Here is a 23797-nt window from a genome sequence, read left to right on the forward strand (position 1 = left end):
TGTCTCTGTAATTTAGGACCATGTTAGTTGGAATTACTTGAAACTGTGTCACCTAATATGGTCAACAATGTTAACTACTTTTAATTTTTAAAAAGCATCCTAGGGGGGCCAGCACTCTAGGGTAGCAGGTAAAAGCCTCCATCTGCAGTGCCACATCCCACATAGGTACTGGTTCAAGACCCGGCTGCTCCAATTCCAATCCAGCTCTCTGCTATGGCCTGGGATAGCAGTCAAGGATAGCCCAAATCCTTGGACCCCTGCATGTGCATGGGAAGACCTGGAGGAGCTTTCCCCTGCAGCCTCTGCTGAGGATGGCTTGTCCCGCGGAGCTCCGGATATGTGTGGAGTGACTGGCTGTGGACTTAAGGTCCAGGAAGCTGCAGGATGATTTGAAGGTAGTGCATGCTTCATCCTGCAGAGAGGAAATAATTACCAGGGTACAGTCTGCATGTGAAGTTCACAGATGCCATCTCCTGTGTGAGAACCCTGCCAATGTTGGCATCTCAGCTGCCTGACAGTCCTTGCTGAGACCCAGGGATGTAACCTCATCGTGAGTCAAGGAGCATCTGTAGTTAAGTTTTGTGTGATGAAAATAGTTAACTGATTTATTGTGGCTGTTGCTGTGGAGTAGTAGGCGAATCCTCCATCTGTGGTACATGGGCACTGGTTCATATCCCAGCTGCTGCTCTACTGATCCAACTCTGCTTGCAGCCTGGGAAAGCGGTAGGAGATGGCCCAAGTCCTTGGCCCCTGCACCCACATGGGAGATAGAAGAAACTCTTGGCTTCAGCTTACCTCAGCTCAAACTGTACTGGCCATTTGGTAGGGGTGAACCAGAAGATGGAAGACTTTCTGTCTCCTTCTCTCTGTAACTCTGCCTCTCAAATAAATAAATCTTTAAAAAGCAAAAAAGCCAAAAAAAAAAAAGACCTGGAGGAAGCTCCTGGCTCCTGGCTTTGTATTTGCAAAGCTCCAGCAATTGTGGCCAACAGGATAGTGAACCAGTGGATGGAAGACCTCTGGCTCTACCTCTTCTCTCTCTATGTAACTCTGACTTTAAATCAATCAATCAATAAATAAATCTTTTAAAAAATCCTAGGTTGTTCATTAAGAGAAATGGAAAGACTCTGGGATTCCCAAAATCTATATCGGAGTGTCCAGGTTAGAATCCTGACTCTGCTTCTGAATCAACGTTCCTGGTAATGCATATTCTAGGAGGCAGCAGATGATGGCTTGAGGGAATTGGCCCAGGGCAGTCATATGGAAGAGATATATGAAGTCCTGATCCCTGAACATGGCCAGCTCTGACTGTTTCAGGTTCATAGGGAAGGAACCACTGGGTTAGTCTGTACTTGCTTGCTCACTCACTCTTTCTCTCTCCTTCTCTCCCTCCCAATCTCTGTCTCCTTTCATAAAACAAATATATGAATTTAGTTTTTTAGTGCAACCTGTCTTTAATATACAGGATGACAGTTTCTGGTTCACTTTCAGGCTCTCTGACCATCAATCCTTGTCCACTATCACAAGCATCGCCTGTCACAAGAGCTCCTTCTTCAGTCAAATTCTCTGCTCACTCCATTTACCTGCTGTTCACAATTTAAAGTCTCTCATAATTCTATCATTGAGCTGAACTCCCAAAATTCCCTTCAGTACTTATGTACTTCAGGTCTCTTTCTGCCAAGCATGAGAGGTCCTGGCTAAATATCTGCCTCTCAACTGAACCCACCCAGCACAACTCTGCACAGCTTATGATGGGTGGGTGCCATCAGGCCCTTACTGGGACTCAAAAAAGGAAAAGGAAACAAACTAGGATGTGGCAGGCACTCTCTGTAACCCTCATAGCTCAATGTGTGGTTACTGTTGACCTTCAATAAAACAAAATCACAAAGAGAAATCCTGACACATGAGTACTGGCAAAACATGACAGAGACACACCTCCCACATGCCAAAAGAAGGCACCAGGTTGTCCAGGTAGAATCAGCATGGAGGGAATGTAAAATAGCCATGTTAACATTACAACAGTTACACCAATTCAAAAACCTAGAGAAATGGAATCTTTAAGGAAGAGGGAGTCAGAATGGACAGCAGAGTTTATGAAAAGGTGGGAGGAGCTTCAAAGTCTAGAAAGGGCACCCAGGAGGACAGAGCAGGTCACCAAACACAGCTCTGTGGAGCACTCACTGGGAGGGCAGTGGGGAGCTGCTGGGAACAGCCACAGGCCCTGGGTGGTTGATCAAGGTTGGTCTGTACAGGGGAACCTGCAGAAGTGTCAGAGTAGCACCAACACTGAGGGAACTGCAGCCCTGGGCACATGCATGGCCCTGGGAGCCCTGGGGGAAGAGGAGTGGAAAGCTGTAGGCCATGGGGAGCGTCTGGTCCATCACTGAGTCCAATGACTTAATATTAAATGACAGAAGGCCTACGTTCCACTGCTACCATTCCAAACTCTATTAGGAACTCTTTTGGCTAAGTCTGCTGAAGGGCTTTACAAGGAAGCGAAGCAAGGAGTTTCTGGGAAAATGTGGCTCTCAGTCTTAGGAACAAGGAAGTGTCCAACTGAGGGACTGAAGCCAAGGTCAGTCTGCTCACCTGTCAGCTCACACCTTTTTATGCTCTCTTACTTGGCATTGCTGGCAAGAGCAAAATCATACTCACAAATATTATACACAGTCATCCCTCAGAGCACGGGAAATCTGCAAAAACAACTCCAGGAAAATTGGGGGAAGATGGCAGAATAGGGAGGGAGCACACCGAAGGTCCAGTAAGGGAGGGTTCAAAGACAGGTGAGAATTTGTAGTTTTTAAGGAACGAGAAGCCCTTCCTGAAACTCGGGAGATAGGGTGAACACGGGAGTAGGACGCGGACACCTGAGGCGCAGGACACCAGCAGGAGTGTGTACGCACCAGCGCTGGAAGCCAAGGGGAGACGGGGCGCTCGCCCAGCACCACGGAACAGCCACCACCACCCCTCCCCCAACCCACCCTGGGACAGACACTGAGACACACACGACTGAGTGGGGGAGGAAATAGAAAACAGAACAGAGTGAGTGGTGCCTACGGAAAGAATGCACGATTCAGGGGTACTAATTGAGAGACTGAGTAAACCAGTATCTCTTGGCGTCTCCTCAGAGCTGCAGCAGGCGGGAAGCAGCCATTTTGTCTGTTTACATTCTGGCTTAAAGGAGAACTGTCTTTGCCTCCACACTAACCTTCGGAGGCAGAGCCCAAAGGAGGAGCAGAGCAACAGGACACTTCTTGCTTGAGGGAGGGCAGTTCAAAGCCCTGACGCCCATCTACTCAAGTTACAAGAAAAAAAAAAGAAAGAAAACAAAACTGAATAGTGGCTGGGGGGGGGGGAAGGGCAGGATCCAGAGCTGCAGCGGGCAGAGAGCAGCCATCCTGTCTGTTTACCTTCAGGCTGTGTAGAGCAGCCTGCTTACACTGGATATTGCTACAGACTCACAGCAGCCTATAGCAGAGGGAAACCACCCAGACAGAATGCCAAAAAAAAAAAAAAACCCACAATAAGAATATAGAAGAACATATAAACTTTCCAATGGAGCAGGCTAAACCAACCATAACAGAGGCAGAAGAAGAAGTTGAAAACATGCCAGAAAAAGAATTCAGAAAATTAATAATCAGAATACTTAGAAATAATGAGAAACAGTGTCAAGAGCTGAATGAAAATGAAGCCCAAGGATTAGAGATCCTAAAGAGAAGCCAGAATGAGATACTAGAACTGAAAAACTAAATTGACCATACAAAAAACACCATGGAATCCCTCGGAAATTGAACAGATGAAATAGAAGACCAAATATCAGAATTTGAAGACAAACTTCCAGAAATAATACAGTCAGTTCAAACACAGGAAGAAGAAATTAAAAAATACGGTCGGAGACCTACAAGATTCAATCAAATGGTGTAATGTTCAGATAATAGGAGTCCCTGAGGGGGTGGAAAGAGAGAATGGATTGGAAGGTGTCTTCAACAAAATAATATCAGAAAACTTCAAACAAAGGCAGCTGGATAACAACACACAAATACAACAGATAGCCAGGACTCCGAACAGAGTAGACCAGAAGAGAAATTCACCATGACACATTGTGGCAACACTCAGTTCAGTGACACACAAAGAACAAATCCTAAAATGTGCCAGAGAAAAGCGACAAATCACATTCAGGGGTAAGTCAATCAGACTCACCCCAGACTTCTCATCGCAAACACTACAGGCAAGGAGACAATGGCATGATATATTTCAAGTTTTAAAAGACAAACAATGCCAACCTAGAATACTATATCCTGCAAAGTTATCATTTATGAATGAAGGGGAAATAAAGATCTTCCACGACAAACAGAAACTGAAAGAATTTGTATCCACGCGTCCAACCCTACAACACTTGCCCAAAGACGTGCTGCACACAGAAATACAAAAACAAGAACTTCACTACAAAAAAAAGCGAATGTAGAGTAACCCACAAACAAAGTTCAAAATACGTAAACAGCTCATTTCAGGAAACATGAAGGGGAAAAGACAGTACTTAACAGTAATCACATTGAATGTGAATGGTCTTAATTCCATGACAAAGAGACGTAGACTAGCTGATTGGATAAAGAAAGAGAATTCATCTATATGCTGCCTTCAGGAGACACACCTTATCAGCAAAGATGCATGCAGACTGAAAGTGAAAGGATGGAAAAAGATACTCCAAACTAATGGAAATCAAAAAAGAGCTGGTGTGGCCATCCTAATATCAGACAAAATAGACTTTAACATAAAACTATTAAAAGAGACAGAGAAGGGCACTATATAATGATTAAAGGATCTATCCAACAGGAAGACATTACTATTATAAATGTATACGCACCTAATTACAGGGAGCCTGGCTACCTGAAAGAATTACTAAAGGATTTAAAGGGAGATATAGACTCAAATACAATAGTAACAGGGGACTTCAACACCCCACTCTCACCAATGGACAGATCAACCAGACAGAAATTCAACAAGGAAACAACTGAGCTAATTGATGCCATAGACCAAATAGACCTAATAGATATCTTCAGAACCTTCCACCCCACAGACACAGAGTTCATGTCTTTCTCCCCAGTACATGGAACATTCTCTAGGATTGACCATATACTAGGCCATAAAGGAAGCCTCAACAAATTCAAAAAATTTGAAACTATACCATGCAGCTTCTCAGACCATAGCGCAGTGAAACTAGAAATCAACAACCCAAGAATCTCTACACCATATGCAAATATATGGAGAATGGACAACATGATCCTAAATGAACAGTGGGTTATCAAAGAAATTAAAAGAGAAATCAAAAGATTTCTAGAAACAAATGAAAATGATAACACAACCTATCAAAACCTGTGGGACACAGCAAAAGAGTGCTAAGAGGAAAGTTTATAGCAGTTAGTGCCTACATCAAGAAGCTGGAAAGGAACCAAACAAATGAACTCTCCATGCACCTCAAGGATTTAGAAAAACAGCAGTAAATCAAGCCCAAATCCAAAAGGAGGAAAGAAATACTAAAGAGAAGAGAAGAAATAAACAGAATTGAAACAAAAAAAACATACAAAAGATCAACAAAACCAGGAGCTGGTTCTTTGAAAAATAACCAAAATTGACACACCATTGGCCCAACTAACCAAAAAAAGGAGAGAGAAGACCCAAATCTGTAAAATCAAAGATAGTAATGGAAATGTAACAACAAACACAACAGAAATAAAAAAAATCATCAGAAACTACTACAAAGAGATGTATGATAACAAATTGGGGAACCTGGAAGAAATGGATAGATTCCTAGACAAATACAACCTTCCTAAACTGAGCCGTGAAGATATAGAAAATCTAAACAGACCCATAACCTTGGAAGAAATTGAATCAGTAATAAGCGCACTACCGAAAAAGAAGAGCCTAGGACCAGATGGCTTCACTGCCGAATTTTACCAGACATTTAGAGAACAACTAACCCCAGTTCTTCTCAAATTATTCAAAAAGATTGAAAGAGAGGGAATCCTTCCAAATTCTTTCTATGAAGCCAATATCACCTTAATTCCTAAGCCCGGAAAAGACACAACAGAGAAAGAAAACGACAGACCTATCTCCCTGATGAACATAGATGCAAAAATACTCAACAAAATTCTGGCAAACCGAATCCAACTACACATCAGAAAGATCATTCACCCGGACCAAGTGGGATTTATCCCTGGTATGCAGGGATGGTTCAATATTTGAAAGTCAATCAATGTAATACATCACATTAATAAATTGAGAAATAAAAAATCATATGGTTATCTCAATAGATGCAGAGAAAGCATTTGACAAAATACAACACCCTTTCATGATGAAAACCCTAAGCAAATTGGGGTTAGAAGGAACATTCCTCAACACACTTAAGGCAGTCTATGATAAACCAAAGGCCAGCGTCATATTGAATGGGGAAAAGTTGGAGGCATTTCCACTGAAAACTGGCACCAGACAGGGATGTCCACTCTCACCATTGCTATTCAATATAGTCCTAGAAGTGTTAGCCAGAGCCATCAGGCAAGAAAAAGAAATTAAAGGGATACAAATGGGAAAGGAGGAAGTTAAACTATCCCTATTTGCAGATGACATGATACTATATATAGAGGACCCGATAAACTCCTATAAGAGACTACTGGAACTCATAGAAGAGTTTGGTAAAGTAGCAAGATACAAAGTCAACGCTCAGAAATCAACAGCCTTTGTATACACAGACAATGCCAGGGCCGAGAAAGAACTACTAAGATCAATCCCATTCACGATAGCCACAAAAACAATAAAGTACCTTAGAATAAATTTAACCAAGGAGGTCAAAGACCTCTATGATGAAAATTACAAAACACTAAAGAAATAAATAGAAGACGACACCAAAAAATGGAAAAACCTGCCCTGCTCATGGATTGGAAGAATCAATATCATCAAAATGTCCATTCTCCCAAAGGCAATTTACAAGTTCAATGCAATACCAATCAAAATACCAAAGTCATTCTTCAAAGACCTAGAAAAAATGATGCTAAAATTCATATGGAGAAACAGGAGACCCAGAATAGCTAAAGCAATCCTTTACAATAAAAACAAGACCAGAGGCATCACAATACCTGATTTCAGGACGTACTACAGGGCAGTTATAATCAAAACAGCCTGGTACTGGTACAAAAACAGACGGATAGACCAATGGAACAGAATAGAAACACCGGAGATCAATCCAAACATCTATAACCAACTCATATTCGACAAAGGACCTAAACCAACCCCTGGAACAAGAACAGCCTCTTCAACAAATGGTGCTGGAAAAACTGGATGTCCACATGCCACAGTATGAAGCAAGACCCCTACCTTACACCTTATACAAAAATCCACTCAACATGGATCAAAGAACTAGAGATGCACCACGACACCATGCAACTAATTGAGAGCATAGGGGAAACCCTTCAAGATATCGGAATAGGTGAAGAATTCCTGGAGAAGACCCCACAGGCACGGGTAATCAAAGATAAAATAAACAAATGGGATTACCTCAAATTGAAGAGTTTCTTAACAGCAAAGGAAACAGTCAGGAAAGTGAAGAGGCAACCAACAGAATGGGACGTTATTCACAAACCACACAACAGATAAAGGATTAACAACTAGAATCTACACAATGATCAAAAAACACCACAGAATCAAAACAAACAACGCAATAAAAAAATGGGCCAAGGACCTCAACAGACATTTTTCAAAAGAGGAAATCCAAATGGCCAACAGACACATGAAAAAATGTTCAGCATCCCTAGCCATCAGGGAAATGCAGATCAAAACCACAATGAGATTCCACCTCACTCCGGTTAGATTGGCTTACATACAGAAATCAACCAACAACAGATCCTGGCGAGGATCTGGAGAAAAAGGGACACTAATCCACTGTTGGTGGGAATGCAAACTGGTAAAGCCACTATGGAAAACAGTCTGGAGAATCCTCAGAAACCTGAATATAGCACTACCACAGGACCCAGCCATCCCACTCCTTGGAATATACCCAAATGGAATTAAAGAGGTGAAAAAAGCCATTTGCACCTCAATATTTGTTGCAGCTCAATTCACAATAGCTAAGACATGGAATCAACCTAAATGTCCATCAACGGATGACTGGATAAAGAAACTATGGGATATGTACTCTATGGAACACTATATAGCAGTAAAAAAAATGAAATCCAGGCATTTACAACAAAATGGAGGAAGCTGGAAAACATCATGCTGAGTGAAATAAGCCAGTCCAAAAGGGACAAATATCACATGTTCTCCTTGATCAATGGCAACTAAACGAGCACCTAAATGATACCCATTGAAGTGAAATGGACACTATGAGAGACAATGACATGAGCAGCCCTTGTCTAGACTGTTGAGGAACAACTTACTATTTTGTTCCTTTAGTATTTTTGTTGTAGTTGTTGTTGTTGTTGCTCGGTTTGCTCTACACAAGACCACTGGTTGAACTCTGCAATCAATGCACAACCATTCTTAAGCGTTTAAAAATTAACAGAAAATTGATCTCTGTGAAACATAGGAGTGGGAATAAGAGAGGGAGGAGATATATAGGACGGCACATATTCACCCAGACCTACCTCCAATGGTGAAACTAGAAATGTGCCAGGGGATTTCAACTCAATCTTACCAAGGAGGCACCAATGCCAGCACACTTGGTAAAGTGATAAGTATAAATACACAACTGATCAAAAAGATAGGGTAAGTTTCAAAGAGATTACACAAATAAGACCAGTGTAAGCAAATAATGAAAGATAAACTCAAAAGGGAGAGAATGATCCTGTGGGGGAAGCAGGACACACAGCAGACTCATAGAATGGCAAATGCCCAAAACAGCACCCCTGCCTCAGAATCAACCCTTGGGACATTCGGATCTGACTACAAGGTCCATGAGAGTCTCACAGGCATGGAAAGCCATGACACGGTGGCAAAAAACAATCTAAATGAAAGATCCTGGTGAACAAGACCCCAGCAGAAGGATCAGGCCATCAAGGAGAGAGGCGCCTTTCTCTGAAGGGAAGAAGGAACCTCCACTGTGATATGGCCTTGACTAAACAAATTCAGAGTTGGTGAACTCAAGGGGTTTCCATAGCCTAGACAGCTCATAGCAAGAGTCTCGGGTGATTGCTGACATCATAAATAAGAGTGCCAATTGTTAAATCAACAACGGGAGTCACTGGGTTCATGCTCCCCATGCAGGATCTCTGTCCTTAATGTGTTTAACTATGAAACTCAAAAACAACACTACTAGTCGAACAATACCCTATACCTCGTTCGTTTGTGTGAGTGCAACCCGTTGAAATCCCTGCTTAGTATATACTAAGTTGATCTTCAGTATATGAAGGTAATGGAAAATGAAACATGATGAAGGGCGGGATGAGAGAGGGAGTGGGTGAGGGAAGGGCCACGGGAGGGAGGGAGGTTGGGGGGGAAGCCACAACAATACAAAAGTTGCATTTTATATTCAACTTAAAACTATTGGTTGAACTCTGTAATTAATACATAATTACTCTTAGGTGTATAATTAATGCTATAACTAGTACTCAAATAGTATTTCACACTTTGTGTTTCTGTGTGGGAGCAAAATGTGGAAATCTTTACTTAATATACGCTAAATTGATCTTCTGTATACAAAGATAATTGAAAATTTATTTTGATGTGAGGGGAAGAGGAGAGGGAGTGGGAGAGGGGAGCGTTGTGGGTGGGAGGGAAATTACGGGGGGGAGAAAGCTATTGTAATCCATAAGCTGTACTTTGGAAATTTATGCTCATTAAATTAAAAAAATGAAAACAAATAAAACAACCATCCTTCCTCTACTGAAAAAAAAAAACAACTCCACAACAGGGCGTAATAGAAAATCACACATGATTGCATTCCTGTGCTATCCATTCTTTTTACAATTTCTGATATCTGTAAACTAAATTATGTTATATATGGTTTTTAATTTAACAGATATCATGTTAGATATTAGGAGAAATGAACTACGAACAAAGTAAAATTTTTATGATATTTCACTAGTTAACACAAAGAAAGATACACTGGCAGATCTACACATAGACCTGAGCTGGGAGATGGGGGTGAGAGATGGAGAGGTGTTAGTGACAGTGTAGAGTTATCAGATGAATAAATTCTAGATAGCTAAAGTAACATGGGTTGAATATAGTTGATAATATATGTATTACAATAAGAATGTATTGTATAATTGAATTTTGATAACATCATAGGTCTTACAAACTGTCACCATGCACACAAAGGTTTCTATGTGAGTGTTATGTTAACTTAGAGGTAGTATTCATATCAAATCATCCCAATATACTAGCTAAAAATACAAGCTTATATTTGAAATTATAAGCCGGCGCTGCAGCTCATTAGGCTAATCCTCCGCCTGCAGCGCCGGCACACCGGGTTCTAGTCCCGGTTGGGGCGCCAGATTCTGTCCCGGTTGTCCCTCTTCCAGGCCAGCTCTCTGCTGTGGCCAGGGAGTGCAGTGGAGGATGGCCCAAGTACTTGGGCCCTGCACCCCATGGGAGACCAGGATAAGTACCTGGCTCCTGCCATCGGATCAGCGCGGTGCGCCGGCCGCAGCACACCAGCCGCGGCGGCCATTAGAGGGTGAACCAACGGCAAAAGAAAGACCTTTCTCTCTCTCTCTCTCTCACTGTCCACTCTGTCAAAAAATTTAAAAAAATGTATATTTGAAATTATACCTCCATGAAGCTGAAAAAGTTAATGAATAATGGACTAAATCCACCAAGCAAATGCAGACAATGCAAGAGTCAAAAATGTCAAATCCCAGCTATGCGCTGTCCATGGCATTCGCATTGTAAATGCAAAAGCACATATGGTCCAAAAGTGACAGAACAGGACATGATATACAGGGTCAATATTAATCTGTAGACACACAGAGTATCCACATAAAAATGAGATGAACTGAACTTCAAGAAAAAAACAATGTCTTCTGATTTAACTAGAATTAGGAAGAAAGAGAAAGTTTCAAAATAAAGAAAGGAAGGTATAAAACTACCAACCAAGTATCAGAAAGCAGGTGCATACAGAATAACACTGCACAAATCCAACATTTAGGGAACAGAATAGCTGGATATAATGAAACCCACTATGGTAAAAATAAAAGATGTAAATTTGTAAATGCTAAACAACAGTATCAATATTTAATGTAAAAACACAAGAAATTATTTTTTAAAAAACAGGAAAATCCACCACGGTAGTAGGAGATTTAACCAAAGTCTTTTAGTAACCAAGGAACCAGCAGACAAAAAACTCAAGCTTGTGAATTAATTTGCTGCACCTAATGCCTTGACCAACACACAACTCACTGTCAGATGCCCAACTCCCCTTCTCTGCTATCATGTGCACCATGTAATCAACGCAGCCAGACAGCAAACACTGAAGTGAATGAGAGCAAAGCTGAAGAGTTCAACTGAATACAACACATTATCTTACACAATTACAATGAATTACAAAAAGAACATTTTAATTCTTAACACTGATTTCTATGTTCAGAAGAAAAGCATTCCATAGTAAGAACAAAGTGGGAAAATCTGTTGTGAAATGCACTGTGGAAAAATAAACTCAAAATGCCATTTTTCTAGAGACTAACAAAATTAAAAACCCTCTAGAGAGATGGCTGCACTTCCTAAAGAGAAGACACTAGTAACGTCAGACTTCAAATGTTAAAAACACAACTAAGAACCTGCATTTTCTAAAAATGATATCATGACTATGCTAACAAACTTGGAAGGCTGAGACACACTGGGAAATTCTCAGAAAACTTAACTCACCATAGAAACATGAAACTGTAGAAAGTCACAAACTTCATGCAAAGCTTCCCATGATGAAACTGAGCAGCAGGAAAAAAATCATTCCATGAGGAATTCCAGATAATGCTTCAATGGTGTGGAACAAAAAACATCTATAAACACTTCCTAGGGAAAGAGAGAGAGCACTCTGTCCGTCACAGTGTGGGAAAACCAAATAAACCTGGTATGAAAAGTATGATGCTGAAGCCATCTCGTTCAGGAAGCAAATGAGAAGCAGTCCCATAATTTGTAGAATTGAATCCAGTGCTCTCCAAGCAGAGTCTAGCAATGACCAAGAGAATCACCCCTGGAAATGGTTAAGATTGATGTCACATGGCAGAGAGAAAGATATCTACACATCAACATTACCACATAATCGCTAAATATTGAAAGCTTTTGTGTTGAGATTGAATATAAATAAAACATCTGCTATCTCCTCTTCCTCATCATTTCGGAGGGGTCTATTTTAAGTAAGAATAAAATTAATATAATTATAAAGGTATGAGCAGATTTTATCCTGAGCTGTTGTATGTTTTAAGAAAGAAATTCATAAACAATTTGGCAAAATTGGCAAAATTGGCAAAAATTGGCAAAATTACCTAAACAGTTTGACAAATTCTTTTTTTTAAGATTTATTTCTCTTATTTTGAAGGCAGAGTTCCAGAGAGTGACAGAGAGAGACATAGAGAGAGGTCTTCCATCAGCTGGCTCCCTCCCCAAATGGTTGCAACAGCTGGGGTTGGTCCAGGCTGAAGCCAGGAGCCAGGAGCTCCACCAGGTTCTCCTACCCTGGCACAGGGTCCGGCACAGGGAACCAAGCACTTGGGCCACCTTCTGCACGAACAGGGAGTTGGACTGGGAAGGGAGCAGCCGAGACTCAAACCAGCGCCCATATGAGATGCACCACAACGTCTGCTCTGATTTGAGGAATTCTCAAGGTTGCTGAGAGCAGTCAGTATAAAAACTGTTGGAGTTTCTAAAATAAAATTAAAGATCGATACTGTTTTACACAATCATAGGACAAACAGCAAAATTAATAGATCGTAAAATCTCTAATTGGAAATGATAACATAAGTTTAAATATGAATCCCTTTAAAATTAAAATGTGGGCCAGCGCTGCGGCTCACTAGGCTAATCCTCCGCCTGCAGCTCCGGCACCCCGGGTTCTAGTCCTGGTTGGGGCGCCGGTTCTTTCCTGGTTACTCCTCTTCCAGCCAAGCTCTCTGCTGTGGCCAGGGAGTACAGTGGAGGATGGCCCAAGTGCTTGGGCCCTGCAGCCGCATGGGAGACCAGGAGAAGCTCCTGCCTTTGGATCAGTGCCGGCCGCCAGCCGCAGCGGCCATTGGAGGGTGAACCAATGGAAAAGGAAGACCTTTGTCTCTGTCTCTCTCTCTCACTGTCCACTCTGTCAAAAAAAAAAATTAAAATGTGGATCCATTCACTTGATAGGGAAGTAACAAAATGCAATGATGCTGTAAACAACAGGACGGGACAGAATGGGAAGTAACAAGATGGAATTCCAGGTACAGAACTTGCAATGGAATAAGGACCACTGAGGTGTTCAGAGCAAAGAGGAGCGCACAGCAGAAAAGCAAAGAACACTTGGTGGACACAGGACAGCTAGCGATCTGGAGAACTTCAGAGACCCTCGGTGTAAAGAAGGAAGCGGTGAAAACAAATAGAGCGATGGACAGAGAAGCAACACGGTACAGGAAAACAGTGTTAGCAGGACACATCTGAAAAAAACAAAAACCCAGGGAGACCCTGGAACAGACACAGAGCGGGGAGCGGGCAGGGGGAGAGGCCTCACCGCCCTCCTGCCCCAGGCTGGGGGTGCAGGGTCCTTACTGGCGGCATCCTGCACAGGCTGGGGCTGCCGGCACTGACGGTGGATCAGGCCCGGGCCGGCGGGACGTCTCCTCCCGGTGGACACCGGTCACCTTGTCACTGCTGCCTCCACCACCCTGTTTATCGTCGTCACTTTGACGCCCCCGGGAGGGCCCCAAATCGCCCTCCCAGACGCACAATGAGTCTCCTGGGGGGCGCACGGGGTTTCCTCAGGGGCAGCACGAGGTCGGCGCTTGGGGCTGCGTTTTCCCCAGCTGAGCAGCGTCAGAAAGTAAACTTCAGGACGACACACGTCATCAGAACTTCTTCTCCCACAGCTGTCGGCATCTCCTGAGCCCTCCACATGGCCCGGCCCTGAGCGGGACCCCAGAGCTCACACTCCCATTTGCACCGCAGCCTGGGGCGCCCCCTGCACGAGCGGGGAGTTGTACCTCCCTCCTCGTCCCACAGTGCACGGCAAGGAGTGTAACCTCCTTGATGTGTTACAACGCACAGTGTGTGGGACAGAAAGTTGTATCTTCCTTTAGTCCCACAATGCACAGCGCGTGTGGGGCGGGAAGTTGTAACGTCCCTAACGTCCCACAGTGCACAGCGTGCTGTTCAGGGAGTTGAGACTTCCTCCGTGTCCCACAATGCACAGCGGACACAGAGCAGGGGGCCGTGCTGTAAGTTCCTACACAGGAATTCTCAGGGTGCAGCGCACGTGGTTTGATGCGGAGCAGTTTGTTCCTTTTAAAATTGTTTCCCACCATATAAAGATTGAAAATGCTGCAAAATTTAAACTGTTGAACATTTCGTACACAGTAAGGGATACAATCTAACAAATAAAAACAAGACTATAAATATGTAAGATACAGGTTAATTCATAGAATATTGTAACTATAAATACATAAATGTGCAAGCTACAAAAATTAACATATTCACCTCTTTCTCTCAGGGTTGAGCATTCCTTCGTGTTTTATTCATTGCGCTTTCTTTGTATAGTTAATGTCCTTGAATTTTTTTTAAGATTTCCTTATTTGAAAGAGTTACACAGAGAGAGGAGAGGCAGAGACAGAGAGAGGTCTTCCATCTGATGGTTCACTCCCCAATTGGCCTCAATGGCTGGGGAGCTTCACTGATCTGCAGCCAGGAGCCAGTTCTCCCACACAGGTGCAGGGGCCCAAGGACTTGGGCCATCTTCTACTGCTTTCCCAGGCCACAGCAGGGAGCTGGGTCAGAAGTGGAGAAGCCGGGTCTTGAACCAGCACCATATGCGATGCCAGCACTGCAGGCCAGGGCATTAACCTGCTGTGCCACAGCACCAGCCCCTCTGTGAAGGTTTTGATTGGCAAAGCATAGAATATTTGGGGTGTTATGAATTTTCACATTTTGTGGATGCTACATTCTTATCAGATTTTTGTGTTCAAAAATTTTTCATAAATATAGAAGCTTAAAGCTGAAGTTACAGTTAATTTGCATTTGTGTTGTAATTGTATCCTGAGTTATGAGTATGCTGGAATACTCATCCAGTCTTGAGTTGATAAATCCTGTGTTATTTCTGTTTCTTCTCTCCATCTCAGTTTTCCACAATGAATTTTTTTTTGCATGTGGTTGAAAGCAGTTACTTGCACTTTTTCCGGAGTTCTGCGCTATAGTGAGGGATTAATGGCTTTAGGACATGTATATCTTTTTAAAAATTTTTTTTATTTATTTATTTACGTGAGAGGTAGAGTTACAGTTAAAGGGAGTGACAGAGAGAAAGGTCTTCCACGCATTGGTTCACTCCCCAAATGACTGCAACAGCTGGAGCTGTGCTGATCCAAAGCCAGGATCTGGGAGCTTCCTCCAGGTCTCCCATGCAGGTGCAGGGGCCCAAGCACTTGGGCCATCTTCTACTGCTTTCTCAGGCCATAGCAGAGAGCTGGATCAGAAATGGAGCAGCCAGGACTCGAACCTGTTATGGTTTCAATCTTCTTGAGCTTCTTTTTTAAAATTTTTTATTTAGTAAATATAAATTTTCAAAGTACAGTTAATGGATTACAATGGCTTCCCCCTACACACAATTTCCCTTCCACTCATGCCCCTCCCATCTCCTGCTCCCTCTCCCATTCCATTCACATCAAGATTCATTTTCAATTATCTTTATATACAGAACATCAATTCAGTATATATTAAGTAAAGATTTCATCTGTTTGCACCCACACAGAAACACAAAGTGTAAAATACTGTTTCAGTACTAGTTATAGCATTACTTCACATTGGACAACACACTAAGGACAGATCCCACATGAGAAGTGAGCTTCTTATTATTCTGTGGCTTACCATCATCTGTCCAGTAGAATGTTTGGTGTGTGCTTAAGAAGAATGTGTACTGTGCTGCTGTGGGCAGAACATTTTGCACATATCTGTTGGGTCCATGTAGTCTAAGCATAATTGGAGTCCAATGTTTCCTCATTGCATTTATGCCTGTGTGCTCTGCTGATTGCTGAAGGTGACTACAAGTCTCCTACTATGATTGTATTGCTATCTGCCTCTCAATAGTCAATATTTACTTTATAGGGGCTGGCGCTGTGGTGTAGTGAACAAAGACTCGGCCTGTAGCACTGCTCTGGTTGCTCCACTTCTGATCCAGCTGCCTGCTAACAGCCTGGGAAAGCAGAGGAAGATGGCCCAAGTGTACCCACATAGGAGACCGGAAGAAGCTGCTGTCTCCTGGCTGCAGAGTGGCCCATTTGGGGAGTGAACCAGTGGATGCACGACCTCTGTCTCTGTCTGCCCCTCTCTCTCTGTAATTTTGCCTCTCAGATAATTTTTTAAATTTACTTTTTAAAATCAGGTGTTCCTGTGCACATTATTTACAAATGCTGTATGCACTTAATGAATTGACATTTTATCATTATTATTTTTTTTGACAGGCAGAGTGGACAGTGAGAGAGAGCGAGACAGAGAGAAAGGTCTTCCTTTGCCTTTGGTTCACCCTCCAATGGCCACCACGGCCAGCGCGCTGCATCCGGCGCACCGCGCTGATCTGAAGGCAGGAGCCAGGTGCTTCTCCTGGTCTGCCATGGGGTGCAGGGCCCAAGCACTTGGGCCATCCTCCACTGCACTCCCTGGCCACAGCAGAGAGCTGGCCTGGAAGAGGGGCAACCGGGACAGAATCCGGCGCCCCGACTGGGACTAGAACCCGGTGTGCCGGCGCCGCAAGACGGAGGATTAGCCTAGTGATCCACGGTGCCGACCGACATTTTATCATTATATGTGAGCTGCTTCATCTCCTATAGATTTTTATTTACTCCTTATCTTGTTCTATATAACTGTAGTGACCCCTGCTCTGTTTTCTCCAGAGTTTCATATGCATGGAATATATTTTTCCATTCCTTTACTTTGCCCCTAAAAAATGAAGTGTTTTGTAGGCAGCACATACTTAAGTCTGTTTTTTTAAAGGCTACGGAGCCATTCTGTGGCTTTGAATATTAACTTTTAAGTACACATTCCTGTATATTTTGTTTTTTTTTTTAAAGGCAAATCTATCTCATCAAGACGGAAAAAGGCCTCCACCTCTTGCCTTGGCAGCGGCCCGGTAACGTCTGCATCCGGGATCCTCTATGACGTCACTTCTCTGCGTCCTCCTCAGAAGCCGCGAGGTTCCAGCGCAGGTGGCCAGACCCAGAAGTGCTGATGTCATCTCTGATTGGCCAGGTGCCTGGTGGGCGAGTTCCTTGGAACTCTCTCAGCGACCCCAGCAGACGGGGCAGAACGCGAGCAATTGCATGGGAACCTCCGAGAAGCCGTAGGTCCCGCTCAGTAGACTCATAGCAGGCATGGGCGTGAGGTAAGACCAGACAAGGCATGGTGAGCTTGTTAGTCCAGAGCAGACACCGTGTGGTGGGGACTGGGAAGGTGTGAGGGGCCCGGGGCAGGAGCGCTGTTTTGTTGTTGTTGTTGTTGTTGTTGTTGTTTTGGAGCAATGTTCCACTTTTTAAAGATTTTAAGATTTTACTTCTTTATTTCACAGGTAGAGTTATAGACAGAGGGAGGGACAGAGAGAAATGTCTTCCATCCACTGGTTCACTCCCCAAATGGCCGCAACGGCTGGAGCTATGCCCATCCAAGCCAAGAGCCAGGGCTTCCTCCTGGACTCCCAGGCAAGTGCAGGGGCCCAAGGACTTGGGCCATCTTCTGCTGCTTTCCCAGGCCACAGCAGAGAGCTGGATTGGAAGAGGAGCAACTGGGACTAGAACCAGCACCCTTATGGGATGCCAGCGCCACAGGTGGAGGATTAACCTAGTGCGCCGTGGCGCCGGCCCCAAAGGTGCTGTTCTGCTTCCGGATCTCGGTGCTGGTGCCTGGGTGTGTCCACGTGAAAATCCATGGAGCAGGAGAAATTGCTAGATGTTTCCTACACTTGTTTTAAAAAGTTGTCGAGGGGCAGGCAGTGTGGTGAAGTGGGTGAAGCTGACACTTGGAAGGCCCACAGCCCATATCGCAGTGCCTGGTTTGAATCCAAGCTCCTCCACATTCTGATCCAGTTTCCTGCTAATGAGCTTGGGAGGCAGCAGGTGCTGGCTCAAGTACACCCCCATGAGAGAGAAAGATGGTGCTCCTGGCTTCCCCTTAGCCTAGCCTGGCTGTCGTGCACTTTGGGGCATGATACAAATTCTCTGTCTCTCCCTCTTCTCTGTGTCCATCTGCTTTTCAAAAAATCAGTATTTTAAAAAAAACTTTTTTTTAAATAGTTGTTGAGAAAAATAACGAATATGCATGAAGTAGAGGTTGGTTGATTTTAAAACACTGAGTTTGGGAGATCAAGGAAGAGAAAAATTTTTATTTGCATTTGATCTAGAACATGAACTCGTGTTGGAGAGAAGGGAGGTTGTTATATTTGAAGTGGGACTTGTCTCCTCCACACTCACACAAGATGTTTAAACTCTGATGTTGTCATTTTAATGGTTCATGAATGAAGAGTAGAGATTTGATCTTAATTGTGGCATCCAGAAGGTGGGGTCAATAGGGTGGTCTTTGGGTCATTGGGGAGTATGCCCCCAGTGGGTATTTGAGTTCAAGTTCAGCCTAGATACTTTCTCTCCTTCTCTCCCTCTCTCCCTAACCAACATGGCTCACCAGGTAATTGTGCCCCTCTACCAACCATGACCAACCTCTACGAAACACTGGATTGTGGGACCACCAGATCCTGTAACCTCTAACTATAATCTGAAATCAGCATCTCCTTTCCCGTAAGAGCTCTGCTCAGATATTTTAAAGTAACAGAAGGCAAACAAAGGGGTAAAGAGCAATCCAGGAAGCATCTGTGTCCACTGGCAATGAGCAGCAATTCCTGATGGATAGAAAGGAACTGGTGGAGGGAAAGACCAATCATTTCTACATTGAAGATCCACTGAGCCACACACCCAGGTGGCACCAGGACTGACCACGTTCATCAGATTTTCTTTCCTGCAAGTAAACCCGAGACAAGCTACTTTTGAAGGAGGGACGTCACTTCCGGCTCAGGGCTTTGGAAGTTCACAGCCCAAGACAGGGTAGGGCCTGAGGGTTCAGCCATCTGCTGAGGCTGGAGGATGGCTGTGGTGAGGGTGGCAGTGTGAGCAGGGTGGTCCGATGGAGTGCAGGGAGTAGGAAGACAGGGAGGAGGCCTGGCTTCTAGTTCTGTGTGGTCCCTCCCTGTAAAGATACCAGGACTCTGTCTTGGGGACTTCATCCCGCAACCTAATCCAGTCTGGACCCTTCCCAAAGTCCTTACCTTCAGACATCGTAATTGGATTGTTTCCAACTTTAATCCATTAACAAATACCACAGATCCATTAAGCGTTAACATAAGACTTTGGAAACCTTGCCTTTAATGCATCGGCCCTTGGGAGACACTCAACAAAAATCCCATCCATGTGTTGATACAGCAGGAGGAAGTACAGATTCTAAACACTCGTGAGGAAAACTCAAGTATCTTTCTGGGAAGAGCATAGTATTGGTTTAGCTGTCTCATTAAAGCCACAGAAACTGATGACAGTGGAAATGTAAACTCTTTTTTTAAGAAAAAAAGTATTCATTTATTTGAAAGTCAAAGTTACACAGAGACAGAAGGAGAGCGAGAGGTCTTCCATCTGCTAGTTTACTCCCGAATTGGCTGCAACAGCCGGAGCTGTGCCAATCCAAAGCCAGGAGCCAGAAACTGGGAGCTTCCTCCAGGTCTCCCACATGGGTGCAGGGGCCCAGGGACTTGGGCCATCTTCCACTGCTTTCCTAAGCCATAGCAGAGAGCTGGATCAGAAGTGGAGCATCTGAAACTCAATGGTGCCCATATGTGATGCTGGCACTATAGGCAGTGCCCTTACCTGCTACGCTACAGCACCGGCCCCTAGGAAATGTGAACTCTTGAATGACCAGGATCCCAGCAAGGCCAGGTATAATCCATCAGCAACATTGACAGAACAGTGTGCAAGGATTCACTCTGAAGATCCCTGGCCTCACATCTCTGAGGACCTGAGTCCCACAGAAAATTAGAGTAAGAGAATTTGAGAGAGAGGAGTGGGAAAATGTGCAAAAACTTTTTGCAAAGTAAATATATGTAAAACAAATGGACCATGGGACACTGGTAAAGCATCATGCCATTGCTGATGAAGAATACTGAGATGAAGAGAGGTAGTTAATTGAAATTATTGTAACACACTAGACCTAAGTAACAAGTATGTCAGCATGAAGTAGGTAGAGAGCTCACCATGGTTGGATTTTGTGCAGACTCAGACACACCTCTGCATTTTATTGTGTATTAAAGAGGGAAACATCCCTCATTCTCCATCTCACACGCAGGGCTGTTTGTATAGCTCTTTCCATGGGCACATTCATTTTTTCTGTGTCACAAACACTCCTCATAGTCTCTTTAGTTGTTATGTTTTATGTTTTATCTGTTTAGAGTGCAAGCAATGTAAAATTGATCTTTTTATGACTCATTCATAAGTCTTCAAAAGCAGAGTGTTGTAAAATTTGTAACACTGGAATCTAATAATCAAGTGCTCCATATCCGTGTATCCTTTTTTCCCCTCATATAAATGTTTTATGGCAGGGCAATCATTTGGACTATCAGTTAACACAACCATTAAGGCACTTACATCCCATATTGAAGAGCCTGGCTTTGAGTCCTGGCTCCACTCCCAACTCAAGCTTCCTGTTAATGTGTGCCCAGGGAGGCAGCAGGTGACATCTCAAGTACTTGGGTTCTTGCTACCCATGTGGGAGGCCTCTACTAAGTTATTACCTCTGAGCTTTGAACTGGTCCAGCCCCAGCCATTTGAGGAGTAACCCAGTGGATGGAAATGTTTCTCTCTCTCTCTTCCTCCCTCCCTCCCCCACCTCTTTATCTCCCTCCCTCTATGCCTATCAAATGAAGAAATAAAGTCATGTGTTTAAAAAAGAACAGCCTTTATGCTTTAAACAATATTTATGGAGACTCATCTGTTGCATACAGGGCATTAGATCAGCCAGTGGAAGCTCTTTGAGAAAAGATGGTTCTTATCACGGAGAGGGAAGAAGTAAATCGGGAAATGATTTTATTATTTTTCATCAGCACAAAAGGGCAGATGGTTGGGTAACATGTGGATAAAATTCCACAAAGCATCTTGAATCTTGGGTTTTTCTTGGGTGTATACAATGAATAAAAGGTGAAGAGATTGTTTGAGCAACAAAAGAACACAAAGCAACTTACGAACAAAAGGATAGTGTGGATGGCTTTGTTTTCAGGAGGTGTCTGGCAGGGTAGGCTAGAGCTGTGGATGGGCCGGGCTCTCCTGTGATGTCTGCAGAGGTGATTCACCATGTACAGGCTCATCCAGACCATGAGCACCACAAAGAACACATCTCGAAGCATTATGACACTTAGAAATGACCCTAAGTGGTGGTCTCCAAATTGCCTAGTTTGACAGTGGGGGTGAGCATATTTATGGCTGATGGTGATATTGGATCTGGTGCCTACAGTTTCAATGATATAGATATAGATCAGCATGTTGATGGCCCAGAAGAAAAGGAAAGAGGGGAAAATGCACGCAGAGAGTTTTGATTTCAGCCATGCACATTTGGAACCACTGGGACTGATGGTGATGGCCTGAAAAGCACTCAGGAGAGAGGTGGTGCAGATGGAAAGACCCCGGGAAATTCTGAATATGTACAAGATGACTTTGCAACCAACATCATCCAAAAAATGTCTCGCTCTCAAGGATGACATGATATCTGGAATCAGCGTGAATAGGATGGTTAAAATATTGACCGCTGTCAGGTGCATGAAAATCACATCTATGGGCTTCTTCAGGTGCGGCTGGATCAGGAAGGTGTACACGTATGCCTCCAAGAGCACCAAGTTCCCTGCAACACCAATACAAGTCTGGAAGATGAGAAGAAAGCCATCAATCACGTCACTTGAAAACATGAGTGGCATCCTAACACCCAGGTGAGGCTGGCCTCTACTGCAAAAGAAGCAGAATGTCTTGCACAATGCTTGAAAAACAGAGCTTAGGAAAGTACAGAATGAGAGTTCAGCATGAGGTGAGTGTGCTGGAACATCCAGCTCCTCTGCATTTCAGGCCCAGGGTGGCAGCCTCAGAAACTGGATTCCAGGGGTTCTTGGGAACCTCAAGCATGGAAACGGCTGTGAAGGAGGTGGGACTCAGACGCTGCCTCCTGCATTCATGTGTGTTACCCAGAAGCACATGCAGCCTGCAGGAGAGAGAAATTTGCTTGTCTGAGACATTTTCCTCTTCGGAGTATCAAACCTATGTTCAGTACTCCCATCTCTGTCAAGAACACCGTATTATACTTTGACCACAGAAAGTGCAACCTATGTCTCAGAACGTTTTTAGAATCTTGACTGCAGACACAATTCTTTCAAGACAAGGGGCTTTGTTCACCATGCATTATCGCAGCCAAAATCCATAATTAATTTTTAATGCAAAAATAGCACAGTGTTTTCCAAGTCTGTCCTTCTGGCCTCCCCTCCCCCTGCCAACTGGGCTTGGAGACATTTTTGTTCTCACCGTTCCTGCAGAGCTCCTGACACACGGTGGGTAGAGGCTGAGACTCCACAGGTCAAGTTCGCAGGGCAGCACTCAGAGCAAGATGCTACAGAAAATGCAAAATAAAAGCATTCCAAGGTGGGCAAGCAAGGCCAAAGGTCAGGAAGCTGCAAATGCCAACATCAGCAACCCTCTAGCGAGACTACACCACTGCCCAATAGAAAGCCACCAATGACCTCACAAGTAAGATGTTAAAGAGACCAAAACAGAGGAGCTGTAAATATGTTCTTAAAAAATTACACTTGACTAACCACGTCAGCACATTTGTAAGGTCAAGAGATACAGGCAACTTCCTGGAAACTTAACTTACCATGGAAGATACTAGAACCGTGCATGGTCATAATATGCAAGGATCCTGATGATGAAGGTGAATAGTGGGCAGAAGTCCTTCCATAAATGCCAAGGAACACCACCAGTGCAGTGCACCAGACACATCAGACAGAAAACTATCAAAGATGCTTCCTAAGGTGGGCGTGGGGGTGGGATTCTGTGAATCACATTTTGTTATTAGCACAACCTTGGTTAAAAAAATCATAACATATGATGAAAAAGATATCTATTTGCAGAACTAAGTGGAAAACAGTTTACACAAAATAATTGTAACAGTAAGTTCCACACTACATAAAAGTATTCAAGCTGTTGAGTAATATCCCATGGTGCATGATAGGATTCATATTATTGATGATTAACACACTAGGAAATGAAGGAAAAATATTCAGTCACCTTAAGGGATACATAAAGTCACTTGATAAAATTTACTACATATTAATGATTAAGATTTTTATGATACAGCAATAAAAAAGATTACCATGATAAAAACAACGACATGGCTAACAGTATCATATTAATGGTTAAATATTTAAAAACCTTGCCTTTTGGAGATGGACAATACTATAGCTATTTCCATTTGTATTCTTCCCACTACTGGGGAATCCATTGTAAAGACAGAAAATAGAATGTGTTAACATTTGGAAAGAAAGTGATATTATCCTCTAGCATGGACTGATGACCTGAGTTCTAGA

At 43.5% G+C, this 23797-nt stretch overlaps 1 pseudogene; it reads right to left on the reverse strand.

Moving 5' to 3' along the window:
• Positions 1 to 21263: 21263 nt before the first annotated feature.
• Positions 21264 to 22513, reverse strand: LOC138846606 (putative vomeronasal receptor-like protein 4; annotated as a pseudogene).
• Between the last annotated feature and the right edge of the window lie 1284 nt (positions 22514 to 23797).

This window comes from Oryctolagus cuniculus, chromosome 18, assembly GCF_051225735.1.
Source record: "Oryctolagus cuniculus isolate XC-2025 breed Fujian yellow rabbit chromosome 18, ASM5122573v1, whole genome shotgun sequence".
In the NCBI taxonomy this organism is placed as follows: Eukaryota; Metazoa; Chordata; class Mammalia; order Lagomorpha; family Leporidae; genus Oryctolagus; species Oryctolagus cuniculus.